Source organism: Pseudochaenichthys georgianus, unplaced genomic scaffold (genome assembly GCF_902827115.2).
Source record: "Pseudochaenichthys georgianus unplaced genomic scaffold, fPseGeo1.2 scaffold_167_arrow_ctg1, whole genome shotgun sequence".
Taxonomy (NCBI): Eukaryota; Metazoa; Chordata; class Actinopteri; order Perciformes; family Channichthyidae; genus Pseudochaenichthys; species Pseudochaenichthys georgianus.
The window spans coordinates 943,982-966,678 of NW_027262480.1; the positions used below are offsets into that span (position 1 = coordinate 943,982).

A 22,697-nucleotide genomic window follows, 5' to 3' on the forward strand; every position below is an offset into this window, starting at 1 on the left:
CTAAACTTTGTTTGTGTGTGTGTGGTCGCTTGTTCTCATGAAGGGAAACACAGTGAAGGCTCTTTGCAGCTCTTTGCATCTTCTCAGATTAGATGGATCTATCTTTATTTGTCATTGTTCAGGTACAACGAAATTACAATAGACTCAAGGTGCCAACACGCAACAACAATACAATATAAAAACAATAAATGGGACTTAAAAAAAGGAATATGTACAATAATAAATAATAAATAAATTAAATTGCACGATTCCCCTCGTATTGCACGGAAGGCTTATATAATTTAAATATTAGCAGCGTTTAGTGCACATATGGCCCTGCGAAAGAAACTGAACGTGAGTCTGTTTGTCCGGGAAGACATGGTGCGGAAGCGCCTGCCTGAGCGCCTGCCGTACGAAGTGCTCGTTACCCGGGTGGTGTGGGTCCTTGAGGATCTTGACTGCCTTCTTAAGGCAACGAGAGCTGTACAGTGCCTCCAGGGAGGGGAGGGGGCGACCGATGATCTTCTGCGCCGAGTTGATGGCCCTTTGGAGCGCACCCCTCTCTGCGGCTGAGGAACCACGCAGATGCAGTCGGTGAGGATGCTCTCCACGGCGCAGCGGTAGAAGGACACAAGCAGGTCCTGTCTGAGGTGGTATCTCTTGAGTATTCTCAGGAAGTAGAGTTTCTGCTGTGCCTTCTTGACGGTCGCCGTGGTGTTGGTCCTCAAGGACAGGTCCTCCGCCAGGTGAACGCCCAGGAGTTTGATCACTGAGACTCTCACAGCCTCCATCAATGTACAGGGGCTGCATGACGGTCTTCTTCCTCCTAAAGTCAATGATCATTTCCTGGGTGTTCAGCTTGTTCAGCTGCAGGTCGTTTACTTTGCACACCGCTAGCAGTTGCTCCACCTCTTCCATGTACGCGGTCTCGTCACCCCCTGAGATGCAGCCCAGCACGGTGGTATCATCAGCGAACTTTATGATGGAGTTGCTGGTGTGGGCGGGGACGAGATCATAGGTGTAGAGGGCGTATAGTAGGGGGCTCAGCACGCAGCCCTGTGGTGATCCGGTGCTGAGACTGAGGGACGTGGAGGTGTGAGGGCCTATCCAATGTCTCTGGGGGCGATCAGACAGGAAGTCCTTAATCCATAGACACAAGGAATGGGATACTCCCAGGACTGATAGCTTGGTCACCAGTCTGTCAGGGAGGATGGTATTAAATGCAGAGCTGAAGTCCACGAAGAGCATCCGTACGTAGCTCCCCCTACTCTCCAGGTGAGACAGGGTAGAGTGGAGAGCTGTGGCGATGGCGTCCTCCGTGGACCTGTTGGCCCTGTAGGCGAACTGGTGGGGGTCCAGACCGGGAATGAGGGATGAGACGATGTGGGGACGGACCACCTTCTCAAAAACTTTAGCGGGGGTGGAGGTGAGTGCCACTGGACGGTAGTCATTTAGGCAGCCGATGTTGTTCTTTTTTGGCACCGGGATGATTGTGGATTCTGCTGAGTGACACGTTACTGCCTCCTGGTGCTGCAGAGATTTCATGAAGTGAAGGAGGGTTTCTTCTATGAAGCAGCAGATACTGTGAGAGTCAGACATGAATACATCGGTCAAGGCAGACTGGTTCACAGACTCTCCTGTTTTGCCGATCCGGTGCTTGAACAAATAACTCTACACCCCTGGCCGAAATGTCCCTAAAATGAAGTCCGAGTTTGAAGTCGCTTTGGATAAAAGCGTCAGCTAAATGCAATGTAATGTAATGAAATATATCTCAAATAATGTATGTATTTCCCCACATAAACATAACAGTCTGCAATGAAACGGCCGTCTCCTGGGCGCTCCACTTCCTACTTTCTCCTGCGAACAAGAAGATACTTTCTCTCTCTTTTTTTTCTTTCATTGCCCTCTAGGGGCTTCGTACAATACAAATGCAAATATTCTATTTTAAAAAGTAAAGTCCTTTCGAGTCATCTGTCTCAAGCCTAAGTCTCAGGTCATGAATACCAAGTCAAAGTCAAGTCGAGTCTTTTATCAATGTTAGTCGAGCAAGTCTCAAGTCAAAAAATAGGCAAGTCAAGTCATGTGACTCGAGTCAAGTCATGTGACTCGAGTCCCCCACCTCTGGTATATACTTTGGTTAGAATATTGCTGTATTACTGTATCAAATATAATAAAGACAAACAGTTGATAAGTAGTATTTTGTTAACTCAAGGTTTATATTAAGTGACTTTTTATTGTGTTAACTTGTGTATTTATGCTTTTTAGATTGACTTTCTCTCTTTCTCTGTCCGTCTGTTCTAGAAACCAAAAGGAAGAGAGAGACGTCACAGCTGTCAGCAATGTGACAAATCCTTTGCAACATCTGGACATTTAAAGAGCCACCTGCGTATTCACACAGGAGAAAAACCGTACAGCTGTGAAGAGTGTGGGACAACTTTCACTAGATCAAGTACTCTCAAAAGACATAAACTTATTCAAACTGGAGAAAAACCTTACAGCTGTGAAGAGTGTGGGACAACTTTCACTAGATCAAGTCATCTCAAATCACATCACCGTATTCACACTGGAGAAAAACCTTACAGCTGTGAAGAGTGTGGGAAAACTTTCACTCAATCGGGTGCTCTAGAATCACATCACCGTATTCACACTGGAGAAAAACCGTACTGGTGTGAAGAGTGTGGGAAAACTTTCACTACATCAGGTGCTCTAGAATCACATCACCGTATTCACACTGGAGAAAAACCGTACTGGTGTGAAGAGTGTGGGAAAACGTTCACTACATCAGGTAATCTCAAATCACATCTTCGTGTTCACTCAGGAGAAAAACCATAGTGGGTTTCAGAGTGTAGGAGCCACAATTAAGCATATTTAGTTTTTTTCACAGTTTACAATAAACAATTCCCATCTATTGGCCTTGTGTTGGGTAATCCTTTTTTCCATTACAGATCCCATCCCAACAGCGCCATCTGTTGACGTAACGTCAGAATTGACAGGCATAATGTTCACTGTTCCTTTGAGTTTTGTTTTCTGTCCGTCTGCCGACAGCGCGCTGTTTTATTGCTTTACATACCAAGGTTTAAGTACACTGTGTCAATAGTTGTAGTATGAGCATCGTCTGGGCTGGCCGTCTGGTAGAATCGGTATGCTCTTCCTCCTGGGTCCACTTCCTCTCCTGTCACCTATGACCCCTTTTATACACCCCACCACCAAGTGTTCAAAATAACATTCAGGGTGTCCGCGGGGTCTTAAAAAGTATTAAAAGTTGATCAATCAATTTAGCGAAAATTAAGGCTATTAAAAAGTATTAAACGGCATTTTCCAAGGTATTAAGAAGGTCCACAGCAACGACAACATGAAACACCCTTTCATTTACTGCAACGACATGTCGGGAAACCCCCTCAAGGTATCAGGCTGAGAGGCTCGGATACCTCATTCACACCAACGGTGTTTCAGGGCCGGTTCGGAGCTGGAGCTTGAAAAGCACCGGGTTTTCCTGTTCACACCGCAGCGGAGCAGCCTCTTAGCTCCGGAATCCGGTTCGTTTCAAGCACCAAAAAATTGTCCGGCCAGAGCAAAAGCACCGCATACGTCACGCTTACGTCGAGGCGGGGGCAGAGACAGATCAACTCCTGAACAACAACAAGAAGCCGCCGTTTTATCCAGTTTGTACACAACGATGGAGAAACTTAACAAGAGTTTCAGTGTTTCTGCCATAGACTGTATATATAAAGGTTTCTGCTCATGGTGAAGCTGCGTGTTAAGGTGGAACCTGAGCATTCACGTTGATCACCTCTCATTATACATCTATAGAACTATAAATATTAAACTTTACTTCACGTGTTCATTTGAGAACAGCTGTTACATACCTGGGTGAAGGTTACAGTTCATTTAAATGAAAGATACAACGTCACTCCACACTCATGGTTCAGTCCACCTTAAGAAATAAGACCGACCTCGGAAGCAGTTGTGTTTAAAAAAAAAACCTTTATTGACACGAGTACACTTTTTTATAAGAATATAACTAAACCACAGAAATGACTCGGAAAAGCTGCAGAGAGAGCCATAAGAAATGAATGCAACTGATTTCATCCGCGCGGTTTGGCTTTATGAAGCAGGCACGCAAACGGTTACGCCATGACGCAAACGATGAGGCAACGACGCATTAGCAGTCGGACTCTGGGCGGTGTGAACAGAGCCAGAGCTAAACGAAACGACGAACTGGTTCTGAACCTGGAAAGCTCTAGCACGGAGCTTGAACCGGAGTTGCGTTGGTGTGAAAGAGGTAAAGGTGGCCCCATGCATAGCGTGCCATAAAATGCTGCTTCTTATTTTAAGTTTCGTTGCCTTGCTCCGCTCGGTGGGGGGGGGGTATACCTGAGAGATATACAGCAGGAGAACACGCCGTCCACCGCGGAGAATAAACAGAAGGGCAACCATGCTCCGGGGTCTTCTTCGCTGCTTTTGGTGTATTTTGTGGCGGCAGCAGCGCCACTTACAGGCCTGGCATATGTACTACGCGTTTCCAGCGGTCTAGTGTGAACGGACGCGTTAATGAATCGAATGCGTGTGAACGGAAGACTTTTTTGCGTTTGCGTTTTACTGTATGCGTCCTCGTGGGGCCGGGGTCTAAGCCAAACTATATCCGGTCACAGAGATCTGCTATTTTAAAGTAAGGTCAACACATATCGACCCTAAATATAGTCTATATTAAGAACGAGAAAAGTCTTAACATATATATCGTTTTTTGTAAACATATGACAAATGTGTGAGGGTGATGACGTCAGAGCATCGTCCTCTGTGCCGGGCTTAGCCCCGGACAGCCCCAGCCCAATTGAACCCCTGGGTGTTTGTGAGGGAGCTCCTATATGGCATTACCCCGCTGAAGCTCACCAAAGTTTAATATATTTCATAGTTCAAAGTTTTGTCAATTGTTTTGTTAATTGGTCAAATACTGGTTTCTACTGGTTTCTGATGGTTCTACTGGAATGAAAGAGCACAGAAGCAGCAAAGCAGCATGCTGCATTAACCCTGACCTTCACAGAGAGGGTGAAGTTCATGTGGAGAGGAGGCTAGTCTGTCTGCACTCTGTTTAGCTAATCAATATAGTACATGTGAGGTAAAGTGTGTCGCCAATGTAACCGGTTAGAACTGGAAGTTGCGATGAGGTCTTAAAATGTATGGAAAGGGTCTTAAAGGTCTTCAAAGGTATTAAATCAGACTTCAGGATTCCTGCATAGACCCTGATATTGCACTATTCATATAAATAAGGTAAACTGAGACGCCAGCAACACCCATAAAATGGCTCCTACAAAGAGTGTGGGAAAACCTTTTCTTAAAGTCTTCACCTTAAAGTCCATGAGCGAGTTTCACTGTTCATTATCTGCTTCATGTATCTGGAACATATTTACGATGTTTTCAGTTTGATTCTATTCTCTTGTTGAAATGATCAGACTACCACAAATAAAATGGCCTTAGAAACAGACCAGCCTGCCCTCCTACAAAACACGACCAAAGAGGTCGATTGTTTAAGCCCCTTAGATTACGACCCATAGCCACGTTTTGAAGTGTGGTCGTGTGAGAAACAACATGCTCCCGTTTATTCACAAATAACCCTCTCTGGAAAATCCTACATTGTGGAATAGTTTGGCATTAAAACGCTTTTTGATTAGATTTCTGGAGAGAAGTGTATATTGTACTCTTAGAATCCACGTCCAGTGGATGTGTAGGATCTACAGTGTGATAGATATCACGAAGATGATCTGAGGTCTCGCCAGGATAACGTGTGTGCAGCTTCCATGTAAAGTTAGCGTGGGTGAAAACAGTTTTTCCAGTCTCGAAGTTTTCACAATAAGACCGGATATATTCCCTCACTGTCAAATGAGTACACGGTGATATCTGCATTACTCGTCCACTAATAAAGTTTTTAAATAAGGAGAAAAAGTACAATATTTGTTCCCAGAATGCAGTGGAGTTTACAGAAGCATAAACTGAGAATAATCGAGTTTACATACAAATTGTACTTTGAGTAAATGTAAAGATGCCAACACAACGATGAAACATATGAGCACAAAAAAAGTAAGAATTATGTAAAAAGTCAGGAATTTGAAAAAAAATCTAATCTTGGAAAAAAAAGTCAGTTTTATGAAAAAGCTAATTTTGAGAAAAGAAATCCGGATTCTGAGAATTTGTAAAAGAAGAAGATTCGGACCGTGTGTAGAAGAAAAAAACACGCAGCCATTTTGTTTCTAATATTGTTTTGAACCTCTTTTTGGTTGATTTGTCTCTTTTGTTGTTGTTTATCTTGGATGGCTTTGTGTCAGACGACATGTAATCAATTACTCCCCAAACCCTGCATCTAGTGAAGTGCAGGCATCAGCTGGGATTCTGAGGTGTGTTACAAACACCCGAGTCCCCAGCAGCGTGAAGCAGAACACAAACAGACTCGGTGTGTTGAGTTTTGGGAGAAAATGAAAAAGGGCGCTGCTGGACATGAATCCATCGCCGTGGGAAACGAGAGGGGAAGCTGGAACACAGTCTGAAGCCAATTGATTTATTCGCTTTGTTTTCAGAGAGGTGTGAGGGAAATGGAGTTCTTTATTCCGACCGAGAAGAGGGAGGCAGTAGCTAGAAAAACAAGGACTTTTATTTGGGAATATTTTCAAAATGTGGATGATTTTAAATTCAATCTTTCTCAAACATGTCTTCCGGTGAAGAAGTCATTGTGTCTCACACTTTGGACAAAGAAGGGACTTCCAGGCATCAGCAGGAGAGGACTCTTTAAAGTAGAGACGCTACATACTGATATACACCTGAACATCAGCAGGAGAGGACTCTTTAAAGTAGAGACACTACATACTGATATACACCTGAACATCAGCAGGAGAGGACTCTTTAAAGTAGAGACGCTACATACTGATATACACCTGAACATCAGCAGGAGAGGACTCTTTAAAGTAGAGACGCTACATACTGATATATACCTGAACATCAGCAGGAGAGGACTCTTTAAAGTAGAGACACTACATACTGATATACACCTGAACATCAGCAGGAGAGGACTCTTTAAAGTAGAGACACTACATACTGATATACACCTGAACATCAGCAGGAGAGGACATCTTTAAAGTAGAGACACTACATACTGATATACACCTGAACATCAGCAGGAGAGGACTCTTTAAAGTAGAGACACTACATACTGATATACACCTGAACATCAGCAGGAGAGGACTCTTTAAAGTAGAGACGCTACATACTGATATACACCTGAACATCAGCAGGAGAGGACTCTTTAAAGTAGAGACACTACATACTGATATACACCTGAACATCAGCAGGAGAGGACTCTTTAAAGTAGAGACGCTACATACTGATATACACCTGAACATCAGCAGGAGAGGACTCTTTAAAGTAGAGACACTACACACTGTTATACACCTGAACATGAGCAGAAGAGGACTCTTTAAAGTAGAGACACTACATACTGATATACACCTGAACATCAGCAGGAGAGGACTCTTTAAAGTAGAGACGCTACATACTGATATACACCTGAACATCAGCAGGAGAGCACTCTTTAAAGTAGAGACGCTACATACTGATATACACCTGAACATCAGCAGGAGAGGACTCTTTAAAGTAGAGACGCTACATACTGATATACACCTGAACATCTGCGGGAGAGCACTCTTTAAAGTAGAGACGCTACATACTGATATACACCTGAACATCAGCAGGAGAGGACTCTTTAAAGTAGAGACACTACATACTGATATACACCTGAACATCAGCAGGAAGGACTCTTTAAAGTAGAGACGCTACATACTGATATACACCTGAACATGAGCAGGAGAGGACTCTTTAAAGTAGAGACACTACATACTGATATACACCTGAACATCAGCAGGAGAGGACTCTTTAAAGTAGAGACACTACATACTGATATACATCTGAACATCAGCAGGAGAGGACTCTTTAAAGTAGAGGCACTACATACTGATATACACCTGAACATCAGCAGAAGAGGACTCTTTAAAGTAGAGACACTACATACTGATATACACCTGATGGTCCATCATGCAATGCACGAGCAAGAGGGCGTTCGCAATTGCCATCCCCACCATACGTCATCTCACATAATTCAGAGCTGATTGGCTGTAAGTAGTGATGGTGAGATGAAGCCTTATGAAGCTTTGAAGCTTTCCAGCCAATTGGTTCACAAAAGGGTTCATCTCATGAGGCTTCATCATGGGCTTCATTTGAACACAAACCCCCCTGTTGGTCAAAGTGTGTAAAACAGGAAGGTTGGACATCTCAACAGTGTGCTCTCTCTCATACCGAGTTCCCAATGAGTAAAGCCTTAGAATAACTCTAAACAACGAACATAAAATCCTATGTTCATGTTAACAATATTGTATTTATTCCAGTTGAATGATTGTGATGGAAAAGCCTAAGGAGGCTGGTAAACTTTGCAAAGAGGGATTTGTATTCCTTAATAATATTCGTAAACTTAACCATGTTGTAGCCGGAGAAAGGCTAAACCATATCAAAGAATACATTTATTAACTACATTATCTCATTTAGCTGTAGCTTTTATAAACAACAAAAAGTACATATTGTTCAGTCGTTGAACCAGGGACCCTGCGGTCGTGAGTCAACTGCTTTCCAGCTGAGCCACAGCACACACACTAAAGCTCCCTGAAAACACAGCAACATATTTATTCCAGTATTTATTCATTTATTTATTCATGTTTTTATTCCTACATGTATTTATGCATGTATCTATTTATACTTGTGACATATTCCGACCTCTATATAAGTGAGGGTCTGAGCTCTCTTGATTCCATCGTGTCCCCGGGCCCGGGTACAGGAGGGGTAATATGGTTCTTATTATAGATCCATGGGTATGAGCGTTGTGGTTCAACGGTTCAACCGATCTGAATCGCTTCCTGAAGCAGTCACGTGGTATCGACAGGCAGCGAGGCTTCGTTTGTCATCGATGACGTCACTGGCCCAAAACGATACAAGCCTCGATTCAGGCTTCACAAAAAGCTTCGGCGATTACTCAACACACGCTCCGAAGCCTCGGTGCAATACGTAACATCACTAGCTGTAAGTAGGTGTGCCGCGAAAAATGTGGTGTGTGAAGAGAAGACCAGAGGTGCAGTGACATGTCCTAAAACCAGGAAGTAAGCTGCGCATGGCTTCCCTCCACAAAAAAGCAATGAGATTTCTCCATAGGAGTTTAGAAAATAGCTCCAAATAAGATCTGTGGGAAACGTAGCTGTTAGATAAATGCACGTTTTGTTCAGCCGGATAATATCCAGATGTCTACCCTACTTTTATAATTTTCGAATCATAAATCTATCGATTGGATTTATGATAGACTTTTGAAACTGCAAGAAGATAAGGAGGACTTTTACAAAAAAGTAATAGAGACGTTTGTCCAGAAGGATAGGCAAATGGACTTCATCTTCAAGTCAAGGTAAGACCGCAATTTTATTGAAAATGGGATCTTACTAAGAGAGAACAATTAAATATTTAAATGATAAAATTAAATTTGTTAAATTTGTAAAAACAGCATTATGGCGGAGCGCGCGCTCTCACGGTGCATGCCGTGGTGTGTTCAGGGACCTCAGTGAAAAATCGGCCATTTTGTTCTGAGTGGAAACTGCATTATAGAAAAACAGCCCTTTCTGTGTCAGCCCCCCATGGGTCAAACTTCCTTTTATGGAGGGTTTGACGGCGGAGTGGGCCACCAGAGAGTACCACAGCCTCATAGCTGCGGCTCCGCAGCTGATTGCACATCCCCTAACACAATGTTATGGGGAATGGAAAATCAGTGGTGTATTACCAGGGCGGACGGACAGGACACTGATACTGGGTTATTCACTCCAGTTTTGCAGCATCCCTCCTCCGTTCAGAGGCATGAGAGAGGCAAATCTGTCATCCCAGGAGGAGATAGGTTTCCTCTCGGCATGTGCACTCTCAAGTCAGAGAGAAGGGGCACTATTCCCTGTACTTCCTGGTTCCCAAGAAGACAGGAGACTTCAGGCCCATTCTGGATCTTCAAATGTCTGCACCAGCACATTGCATGCAAGAAGTTCCATATGTTAACTATGAAACAGCTACTGGGACTGGTGCAGCCAGGCGATTGTTTCACAACCATCGACCTGAAGAACGCTTACTTTCATGGCGAAATGGCTCCAAAACACAGAAAGTATTTGCGTTTTGCCTTCCAGGGGGTAGCCTACGAGTACAACAGACTGACGTTTGGCTACTCCCTATCCCGACGCGCGCTACGGCGCTGCAACTGCTGCGGGACCATGACATGAGGGTGTTCTTTTATCTGGGAGACCTCATAGTCATGGCCAGGTCCAGGGAATGGGCAATGTTTCACACAGCCCAATTGATCCTACACCTAACCAAGTTGGGTTGAAAAAGAGTTGCGGTCAATTGGAAGAAGAGCTCCCCCATACCTCACCAGCAGGTAGAATATCTGGGGGTGATGCTCGATGCAGGTGCACGTGCCACCCTGACAGAAAGCAGACAGGCATCCCTGCTGCGGGCAGTCTGCAGGCTGTGTCAGGGGGCGACGGTGACAGCTTTGATCATCATGCAGACTTTGGGTCTCATGACGGCTGCTCACTCCGTAGTGCCACTCAGACTCCTGCATGCACGTCGCATACAGAGGTGGCTTACCGGCCTTCGTTTAGATCTCAAGACACAAACGACGTCTGGTGATCACCCCCCACCCCTCAGTAGAGAGCAACCTCCGATTCTGGGGGTCCCCAGAGAATCTGCGGAGGGGAGCTCCACTGGAGCAAGTGACCTCCTACATCACAGTCTTTACAGACGCTTCGGTGACAGGATGCCTAGAGAGAGCTGTAGGTGGTTGCTGGCCTCTGACAGAGGCTCGGCACAGCAACCTCCTGGAGCTGCAAGCAGTGATGCTGGTCCTACAGCACTTCAACACCTTAATACAGGGCAAACATGTGCTAGTGAGGAGCGACAACCACACCACAGTGGCGTACATCAACAGGCAAGGCGGAGTCCGCTCAATAGCCTTGTTGACCGCGGCAGAGAACCTGTGGTTGTGGGTTTCACAGATTGTGTTATCTCTAAGGGCCCTGCACATCCTGGGACGGGAGAACGGGGGCGCCAACCTCATGTCAAGAGGCGGACCCCTGCCAGACGAGTGGAGGCTTCACCCGGAGGTGGTGAAGCAGTTCTGGACTCAGTTCGGGAGAGCAGAGGTGGACCTGTTCACCGATCGGCGCAACAGCCACTGTGCCCTGTGGTTCTCCCTGGCTCGGTGGGACAATCCGCCCTTGGGGGTGGACGCATTTGCACATGAGCCATGGCCAAGGAAGCTGCTTTACGCCTTTCCACCGCTGCACCTTATCCTCCCCTTCTGGATAGGGTGAGGCGGGAGCAGCTGTCAGTCATCCTAGTGGCCCCAGATCGCCGCCTGGCGCCGTGGAACGCGGGGTAACACAGATGATGGTGGGCCAGCCCTGGGCTATTCCTCAGGTCTGGGGAGCGCTGTCTCAGGAAGCAGGGGCAATAGGGGCATTACCCACTCTGGACCAACCTCTCCAGGCTTGGCTCCTGAGAGGGACAGGCTGAGACAGGTGGGGCTGTCTGACAACGTTATTCAGACTATCCAAGCAACAGGAGCAGAATCCACCACAGCCTGTTACAGGCCAAAGTGGGCGGGATTCCGGTGATGGTGTGAAGGAAGGAGTCTAGAGCCTCTGTCATGCACGCTGGGCTCTATTCTTACCTACTTACAGATACTGGTGGACAGGGGGCTGGCTCATTCCACAATTAAGGTGTATGCAGCAGCCATTTCGTCCTGCCATGAGGGATTTGGAGACAGGCCAGCCTTCAGTCAGCCGCTTCTGTCGCGGTTTTTGCAGGGGGTCAGGAGGCAGTGCCCAGTAGTGCACGCCTCCGCCCCACAGTGGGACCTGCCGTTGGTGCTCGAGGCTCTGGTCACAGAACCATGTGAGCCCCTGGAGCTCTCCTCCCAGAAAGCACTGTCATGGAAGACAGCATTGCTTTGCCTTGACTTCGGCCAAAAGAGTGTCCGAGCTGACCGCTCTGTCGGTGCACCCAAGCTGCTTTTTGATCCGGGGTGACCGTAGCGGGGCGACACTCAGAGTCTAAGGAGTTCGTTCAGATCAAGGGCTATTCAGTTAGGTGGCTTTAATCTTCCACCCCATATTGAGGCCAGGGAGGCTAAATTGCACCTCCTATGCCCAGCACGCGCTCTAGCATGTTATGTAGAGCGCACGGCTGCCATTAGACGCACTGAACAGCTGTTTGTGTGCTTTGGGGATGGTGTGGCTAGAAAAGCTCTCTCCAAGAAGCGCCTAACAAGATGGCTATGCGGGTACATTACACATGCCTATGGACGGGCGGTGAGAGCCCTCCCCACTGGGGTCCGTGCGCATTCTACACGGGCTGTGTCAAACAGCCTTATTCAGCAGCGTGAGTGTAGAAGACATATGCACATCGGTGTCTTGGTCTACGCCAGGCTCCTTCATAAAATGTTATCTCCTGGACATGTCTGGCTCCTTCTCGTCGTCTGTGCTTGCCGAGGCAACGCATGACTGGTGAGAGGGGGGTGGCTGTGGGTCAGCAAGTGTCTGACCCCCCCCCTGGACATAAAGCACTTGTGTCTTCTCCCTGTTCACAAACTCGCCCGGATCTGTAATTAGCCCGCATGGTTTTTCTTACCACTGCTACGCTGACGACACCCAATTAATTCTGTCCTTTCCCCGGTCAGAGACCCAGGTCGTTGCACGCATCTCTGCTTGTTTAGCCGACATCTCTCAGTGGATGTCCGCTCATCACCTCAAGCTCAACCTTGACAAGACTGAACTGCTTTTCCTTCCGGGAAAAGATTGTCCCTCTCTTGACCTGACAATCAACATCGGCAACTCTGTTGTTTCCCCGACCCAGACTGCAAGGAATCTGGGTGTGACCCTAGATAACAACCTGTCCTTCACTGCAAACATCGCTGCTACAACCCGCTGCTGCAGATACACGCTTTACAGCATCAGGAAGATACGTCCCCAGCTGACCCAGAAAGCCACGCAGGTTCTGGTCCAGGCTCTCGTCATCTCACGCCTAGACTACTGCAGCTCCCTCCTGGCTGGTCTGCCTGCATGTGCCATCCGACCTCTGCAGCTCACCCAGAATGCAGCGGCTCGTCTGGTCTTCAACCTTCCTGAATGTTCCCACACCACGCCGCTCCTCCGCTCCCTTCACTGGCTTCCGGTAACTGCTAGAATCCACTTCAAGACACTGGTACTTGCGTACCATGCTGCGAATGGATCTGGCCCTTCCTACATCCAGGACATGGTTAAACTGTACACCCCAGCACGCGCTCTGCATCAGCCAAACGGCTCGCTGCACCCTCGCTGCGAGGGGGACCCAAGTTCCCATCAGCAAAAACACGTGGGTTTGCTGTCCTGGCTCCAAAATGGTGGAATGAGCTCCCCATTGACATCAGGACAGCAGAAAGCTTACACACCTTCCGGCGCAGACTGAAAACTCATCTCTTTCGACTCCACCTCGAGCGATATAATTACTAACAAAGCATGTATATACTAATAAAGGACTGGCTTATCTAAAGCCAGTTGAGTAGCACTTGAAATGCTTGGCTCTATGAAACTTGATGTACTTGTATGATTCTGTTTTCTTCAAGGTTGTGTCTTCCTGGTCGTATGTACTTATTGTAAGTCGCTTTGGATAAAAGCGTCAGCTAAATGTAATGTAATGTGTTTTCCCATGCTCCTGAGGGACTCGGGAGACATGGTGCGCAATCAGCCCCATACAGGGCTGGAGGCAGGCTGGGAGAGCCTTCCTCACGAGGATATCCATCCAGGACCTATGATCCAGGACCACAGCCACGACTCAAGATCCAGCGCTCGCGATCCAGGACACAGGACCGCAGGATCATCCATGACTCCGGATCCCAGCGTATATAGACACCAAAAAGAAAGACATTTGGGGAAGCTGGGTTACCCTAGGTATGTAAGCACAGGCGGAGCCCTCTACCTGGGGGCCCTGTCTTTCCTAGTCCGCTCGCTGAAGAGTGTATAGGATAGTGGGCGGCGGGTGTAGCCGCCTTTATATACTGTCGGCCTGCGCGCGCATTCAGGTAGGCTCGCCCCGATTGGCCGGCTACGTTTACGTAAACTCAGTAGGTGAAAGCACGCACAGCATGATAGAGAGTAGTACCCATAGAGTCCAGTAGAGGGCTCCGCCTGTGCTTATATACCTAGGGTTACAATACGTAACCCCCTGTTTCTCTCCACGAGCTGCAGAAGTGAAATGCTTGATGGGAAACGACTCGCTGGTATCTCGAGCTGAGCGCTCATTGGTGGTGTTTACCCCGTGCTGCTGATGAAACTCTCCAATTGGCTCCACAAAAGGTTTTTGTTGTTTTGTGTCAGTTTTATATCGTCACATTTTTATCATTGTTCCACAATGTTTATCATCATGAAATTAATATCTATATATTTTATACTACACTTGCACTGCTTACCTTTTTCATACTTGATATATCTTAGCATATTCATACACACTGTTAATACTGTTCATACTGCTCATATGCTACTGTGTATATATCTAGTGCAGGGATGGGCAACTTGGATGGTGGTGAGGGCCACATAATGTATGAACTGGCCACCAGGGAGCCGCAGATTCACTTGGAACACAGACACACACAAATTCCAAGTGTTGTGCAATTATTAACAAATATACTAAGTCTGACATCTTCATTGACATTTTACAATCTTTCAGGGAACATCCTCTAATAAGCTCACTAAACAAATATCAGTTCACAGAAATGTTATTTAATCTTTGAAAAGTGGCATGTTTGTATTGAACAGGTTATTAACAGTGGAATACAACTATTTTAAACTATTGGAAAGCACGGAAAATGTGTGTGCATCAAGATTAAATATTAAGGTGACGTAAACATCAAGTCATGAACACTAACCCAGACATGAACCTAAGACACTTGTAGCCTGTCTCTGCTGACGCACAATATGGCTTGATATTGAGTAAGAAAAAGGTTTATTATAACGCTGTGAGAATGGGTCTGCGGAGAGCATTTCTCCGTGATCCCATCTCGTCTATTACCAGCGTTCAGGGAGCTCTATGCAAGTCAATGGGGACTCCCTGTTAGTTATAGCTAAGGGATCCTGGTGTGTGAGGTGCTCCGCGGATTGGTCCATTTGGGCCAATCCGGTCATTTGTTGTTGATTTGGGTATTCACACATTTTATTTGTATTTTATTTAACCAGATAAAAGCATTGAGATAGAATCTCATTTGCAATGCTGACCTGGCCAAGAAGGCAGCAACGTTACACATAACACATAACACATACATATAAAATATAGAGAACATAACTAAGAAAACAAAAGACAAAAAAGCAGTCACTACATTGTGCACATTAGGACATTACAGTACCCAGGAAGCAAACAATGGAAAATGAGAAATCTCCAAGGCGTTTTGGGGCAGCATAGACAGGTCTTTTCTGTCCCCTACAGGGTGCACTTTGAGGATTTTTGACTCTGCAGACCGTTCACATGCATAAAAACCTTCATAACACACAAGGGGACGGGTATTAACCGGAAAAGCATGACATGGGACCTTTTAAACTTGTTTTAAACTTGTTTCGCCAAATTCATATGATAAATGCTGATACAGTCAAAGCTGTCCCAGAAGCAGAGCAGTTCTTCTCCTTACTAGAAAAGCTATACGTCTTCACATCTGGGTCGTATGTCCACCCCAAATGGCTAGATATCCAAAGAGAGATGTACGAAGGTGCCCCAAAAGAACTCCAGCGATTGAGTGACACTAGATGGGCATGCAGATTTATATCTCTCCGTAACATAATGGATAGATTACCGGCCCTCAAGCGAGTACTGCACGACATAGCCCAAGAACGCAATGGTGAGAGATCTATTGAGGCACGTGGTCTGCTGGCACAGTTGGATCTAGAATTCATTGTGCATCTTGTAACACTCCGTAAAGTGCAGAAACAACATTTCTCTCTGACATGTTACAGTCTTCATCCCTTGACCTTTCAAAGGCTGTGGATTTAGTTGGATCTTTAGTTCAGACATTGAGTCATTTTTTTCTAACTTGTGGGATGAAGTGTTGAACATTTCTGAGCAATGTGATACTGCAATACAGCCGGCAGCAAAACTACAAAAACAACTGAGCTCTAAACCTGCTGAAAGCTTCGTACTGACTACTGTTAGACAGAGAGAGACAGAACAAGATAAACACGGGTTTCGTACAGCCTTTTTCTACCCTGTCATTGATCAGATGCTCAATGAGCTTAATAGATGGTTTTCAAACAAAAACTGTGACATGATGAATAGCATCCAAGCTCTTAACCCCAACAGTGATTAATTTCTGAAGGAGACAACTCTGTTTTCATTTTCTCAGTTGTATGATGCAAATATTGAGGACTTGGGGCATGAGCTCCATCAGTTCAGCAGAATTTTAGACTTCGACATTAAATCATTTTCTGTGGATGTAAAAATATATATTTTCTGGTACTCTTGTTGCGTAAACTTGTTGATCGGTTTGCCAAAAATCACAAAAACCGCAGGATTTTGTTGCTGTAATGTGACATTTTGGGAAGGAAACTACAGCCTGGGATGCAGACACCCTTATGTAAAGTAGAGATGTAACTGTTCATTGCCTTTCTTTTTATATATATATCAATCAATCAATCAATGTTTATTTATATAGCCCAATATCACAAATGTTACATTTGTCTCAGTGGTCTTCACAGTGTGTACAGAATATCAGTATGACAATACGACACCCTCTGTCCTTAGACCCTCTGTCCTCAGACCCTCACATCGTACAAGGAAAAACTTCCGGAGAAAACCCACAGTTTAAAGGGAAAAATGGGAGAAACCTCGGGGAGAGCAACAGAGGAGGGATCCCTCTCCCAGGACGGACAGACATGCAATAGATGCCGTGTATAAATTGAAGAGATAATACATTTGCAACATAGGTAGTCCAAATGTTTGGAAATGCATGTGTGTATAATAGGAAGATGAATCCACGAGGATATCCATCCAGGACCTATGATCCAGGACCACAGCCACGACTCGCGATCCAGGACACTGGACCGCAGGATCATCCATGACTCCGGATCCCGGCGTATATAGACACCAAAAAGAAAGACATGTGGGGAAGCTGGGTTAATCGGAACATGAGAGTACACGGGTACAGACAGAGAGAAGGAAGAAGAAAGATGTCCCCCGACAAACTAAGCCTATATCAGCAAAACTAGGGGCTGAATCTAATTAGCCCTAACTATAAGCTTTATCAAAAAGGAAGGTCTTAAGCGCACTCTTAAAAACGGATAGGGTGTCTGCCGCCCGAACACAAACTGGAAGCTGATTCCACAAATGTGGAGCTTGATGAGAAAAGGCTCTGGCTCCCATTGTACTTTTAGAGATTCTAGGAACAACCAACAACCCTGCATTCTTGGAACGCAATGCCCTCGTAGGACAGTAGGGTATAATGAGTTCTTTAAGGTAAGATGGCGCCTGCCCATTAAGGGCTTTGTATATATATATATATAAATCTGTGTGTTTTCCAGATATCACTGTTTTACGTTTATTAGAAATGTGACGGAATAGACGAAACTGATTAGTGCGCGTGCAGAACAGGTGTGCATTCTGTATTCAGTCTTCATGTTTTTTAAATAGCCTACGTGTCTGTGCTTATGGGAAATAAAATACATCTGAAATCTATGTTTTCTATCTATATCTATGCATTTCATTTCATTTAAAGTCAACATTTAAGATTTGTAGACTTCTACATTAAATCATTTTCTGTGGATGTAAAAATATATATTTTCTGGTACTCTTGTTGCGTAAACTTGTTGATCGGTTTGCCAAAAATCACAAAAACCGCAGGATTTTGTTGCTGTAATGTGACATTTTGGGAAGGAAACTACAGCCTGTGATGCAGACCTTATGTAAAGCAGAGATGTAACTGTTCATTGCCTTAATTTTTATATAAATATGATAAGGTGTTACTGCAAAAAATTGTACTATAACTTAAGCTGAAGCTAAGAGTAACTATAACTATAAGATCTATCTGAAATAAATATGTGTACTGAAACAAATGCCAATAACTGTATTGCATTGTTTTCTTATGCACAATTACTTCATACTGTCTAGTTCTCTTTTTCGTCCTGCATTTATTGTGCCCCCCTCAGAAAATAACTGGCCCCAACCTGGCCCCCCCAGTCAAATTGGTCTAGAACCGCCACTACACCTGGGTTCATTTAGTGGTAACGTTAGGGAAAACATCAAAAACCTTGGTGTAACCTTCGATCAGTCTATGCTACTAGACAAACACATCAAACTCCTGACCCGTACCTGTTTTTTCCACCTCAGGAACATTACCAAGCTCAGGGGCTTTCTATCCAATGCAGAACTGGAGATGGCTATCCATGCCTTTATTTCATCCAGGCTTGATTACTGTAATGCTCTGTTCTCCTGCCTCAACAAAACATCAATAAACCGGCTACAACAGGTCCAAAATGCTGCAGCCAGATTACTCACTCGGTCTAAAAAAACATGCCACATCACTCCGGTCCTTTCTGCCCTGCACTGGCTCCCTGTCCATCTCAGAACCCAATGTAAAGTATTGGTTTACACATATAGAGCTGTCCATGGCCAAGCCCCCGCCTACATTAACGACCTTATCCACAAGGACAACCCGGGCCCTGAGGTCATCCGAGCAAGGCCTCTTAAGGCTGCCCCGAACCAGGCTAAAAACTAAGGGGGACCGTGCCTTTGAGGCGGTGGCCCCTATGGAATGAACTCCCCCAGAAACTGAGAGCCTCTGTCTCAGTGGAGGTTTTTAAGGGGCAGCTAAAGACTCCCCTTTTCCGACAGGCTTTTGGGGCGTCGGAGGAGGTGAGTTTGTAGCTGTTTTTTTTTATTGGTGTTTTAGACTATCTTTTACTTACTGTGTTTTATGCCTTTTATTACAAACAAAAACATTTTTCCCAATGTTTAAAATCTGTCCCATGTTTATATATTATTATTATTTTAAGTATTATTATTATTATTATTATTAATAATGTAATTATTGCAGCTTAACGAGGCTAGCAGTTTAACCCTGGATATATAATATTTGATGTATGGAATAACAAGGCTATAAGAAAACTATGGCTGAAACACGGCATAGTAAAACATTTCTTCATAGTTCAATAAATGACAAGAAAGTCCCCTCAGATGTCAAGACCTTTACAGATACATGCAGCTAAATATAACATTTTAACAGGTTAAGATACACAAGGAGGTACAATGTATGATAATAACAAATTAAATACAGTGTTACGTTCCCTCCTAAACTAGGCGTACAAAGGGAAGTAACAAAATATAAAAATAACTGGGTGAGAGGAAACTGATTTGTCAAAATTAGTAGATCATGTTTAATTATTTTTAAAAGGAAGAAGGCTCACCAGCCAATTTACAAAACAAACTTAAGATGAACTGAGAACAACTTTCTCCTAAAAGAAAGAGACTGAAGTACTCAATGCACAAAGATAAACTGGAGCACATCTCCTAACAACGAACACGTTAAACCAACAGGTCTCACACAGAGAGACCACACTACACCTGCTGCACACGTCACACAAGCAGCGGAGGAGAAGCATTATGAAAACTAAATTATGATTTATTTCGGAAAGATAAGACACAAGAAAAGTGAATAGATTCAACAATATAAAACCCTATAAAATAAAGCGAACATATAGGTACAACAGAAATACAAATGAATAGTAATAAAAAAGTCTTAATTCTAATTAGGTTAAACGATTAAAATGTAAAATAAAATGTAAAAATAAATGTTGTTTTTGAAACGGTTAAAAACAGCAATATAAGATAAAACCCTTCCTATATCATAAATGAAACAATATAAAAGTAGGTAAATAATAAAGACTAAAAAAGACCATTTAGATAGATAGATAGATTCAACTTATTGTCTTTACACAGTACAGGTACCATGTTTAACGAAACGGTTTCTCTGCATTTGACCCATCCTAGTGTTAGGAGCAGTGGGCTGCCATTATGTACGGCGCCCGAGGAGCAGTGTTGGGAACGGTGCCTTGCTCAGGGACACCTCGGTAGCACTTATAATAATAATAATAATAATAATAATCCTTATATTTATTATAGCGCTTTATCAATGACTCTCAAAGCGCTTTACAAATACACATTACACATACATATCATACATGTAATGGTCATCTACTGTGGACAATACCCACAGGAGCAAATGCGGGTGAAGTGTCTTGCCCAAGGACACAACGGCCTGACGCAGTGGGGCGGGAGCGGGTTTCGAACTGGAGTTCCCCAACGCCCCCCTTGATCTGATGATCAAACGCACAGACCACTGCGCCACCCGTCCCGCCACTTGGTCTTTCCGGGACTTGAACTGGTGACCTTCCAGTTGCCAAGCCAAGCATTTAAAGTGGGGGGTTGCTAATAAAAAGCTAATCTAAAGAGATGTGTCTTTAGAAGGCATTTAAAAATGTCCACTGAGCCTCTCTGATATTTCCTGGTGTTCCACAGTTTGGGAGCGTAGTGAAGAAAAGCCTCACCCATTTTATTTTGGGGGATTTTAGGGATATTTAAAAAGCTGAAGAGGACCTCAAAGCTCGTCCAGGGACATACAACGAGACTGACTCAGTGAATTGAAGTTTGTTAGTCAGACTTCAATTCAGAAAGACTCTTAAAATATAACTACAGCTCTCAGGACATCAGGAGGAGGAAACAGCTAGCTTGGCTCTCATAGTTGTTCAAAACTATGTGTTGTGGATTTGCTCGTGGACTTTAAGGTGAATACTTTGAGAACATGTTTTCCCACACTCTTAAGACCACTATGGGTTTTCTCCCGTGTGAACACGAAGATGTGATTTGAGAGCACCTGATGTAGTGAATGTTTTCCCACACTCTTCACACCAGTACGGTTTTTCTCCAGTATGAATACGTTGATGTGATTTGAGAAGACCTGATTGAATGAACATTTTCCCACACTCTTCACACCAGTACGGTTTTTCTCCTGTGTGAATACGTTGATGTGATTTGAGAGAACCTGATGTCGTGAACGTTGTCCCACAATCTTCACACCAGTACGGTTTTTCTCCAGTATGAATACGTTGATGTGATTTGAGATGATGTGATCTAGTGAACGTTGTCCCACACTCTTCACACCAGTACGGTTTTTCTCCAGTATGAATACGGTGATGTAATTTGAGTTCACTTGATTGAGCGAAAGTTTTCCCACACTCTTCACAACTGTACGGTTTTTCTCCAGTATGAATACGATGATGTGTTTGAAAATTACCTGATGTCCTGAATGTTTTCCCACACTGTTCACAGCTGTACGGTTTTTCTCCCGTGTGAACACGTTGATGTGTTTTGAGTTGACCTGATGTCGTGAATGTTTTCCCACACTCTTCACAGCTGTACGGTTTTTCTCCCGTGTGAACACGTTGATGTCTTTTGAGATGACCTGATCTAGTGAAAGTTTTCCCACAATCTTCACAGCTGTACGGTTTTTCTCCAGTGTGAATACGATGATGTGATTTGATGGCACCTGATGTAGTGAAGGTTTTCCCACACTCTTCACAGCTGTACGGTTTTTCTCCAGTATGAATATGCAGGTGGCGCTTTAAATCTCCAGATCTTGTAAAGGATTTGTCACATTGCTGACAGCTGTGACGTCTCTCTCTTCCTTTCGGTTTCTAGAACAGACAGACAAAGAAAGAGAGAAAGTAAATCTAAAAATCATAAATACAGTTAACACAATAAAAACTCACTTGTTAAACTTGAGTTAACAAAATGCTACTTTTACTAACCGTTTGTTTATTATATTTGTATTATATTTGATACAGTAATACAGTAACATTCTAACCACAGTATATACCAGAGGTGGGGGACTCGAGTCACATGACTTGACTCGAGTCGCATATTTTTTTACTTGAGACTTGCTTGACTAACTTTGATAAAAGACTCGAATTTAAATATTTGTTTTGGTATTGAACGAAGCCCCGAAAGGGCAATGAAAAAAAAATGCATAAAAAAGTAACCAGTGCCCCAAGTAGTAAGTGGAATGCACAGGAGACAGACGTTTCATTGCAGAATGTTATGTCTATGTGGGGAAATGTTAGTGCATAAGCTACATTATCTGAGATATATTTCGAACTCGGACTTCCTTTTAGCGAAATTTCGGCCAGGGGTGTAGAGCTATATTTGTTTAAGCACCAGATCGGCAAAACAGGAGAGTCTGTGAACCAGTCTGCCCTGATCTATGAATTCATGTCTGTGACTCTCACAGTATCTGCTGCCCGCAGCTGTTTTATAGAAGGAAAACCTCCTTCACTTCATGAAATCTCTGCAGCACCAGGTGGCAGTAACGTGTAACTCAGCAGAATCTGAGAAGAGCAGCACCAGCTGCAAAGAGCTGTGCCGTTTACTTTGCTGTATTTACCTTCATTACAAGAGCTAAAGAGCGACCGCAGGCTGCTACGTTTTAACCACACGCACCTCTAGACACACACGCACACACACACACACACACACACACACACACACACACACACACACACACACACACACACACACACACACACGTTGAACTTCCC

At 44.4% G+C, this 22,697-nt stretch overlaps 2 pseudogenes; one reads left to right on the plus strand and one right to left on the minus strand.

The window, feature by feature from the left end:
• LOC117441325 (zinc finger protein 721-like) overlaps positions 1-22,697 on the plus strand; it is a 393,163-nt pseudogene that overhangs the window by 329,786 nt on the left and 40,680 nt on the right.
• The window catches only part of LOC117441324 (zinc finger protein 721-like), a 243,847-nt pseudogene continuing 240,607 nt past the window's right edge, over positions 19,458-22,697 (minus strand).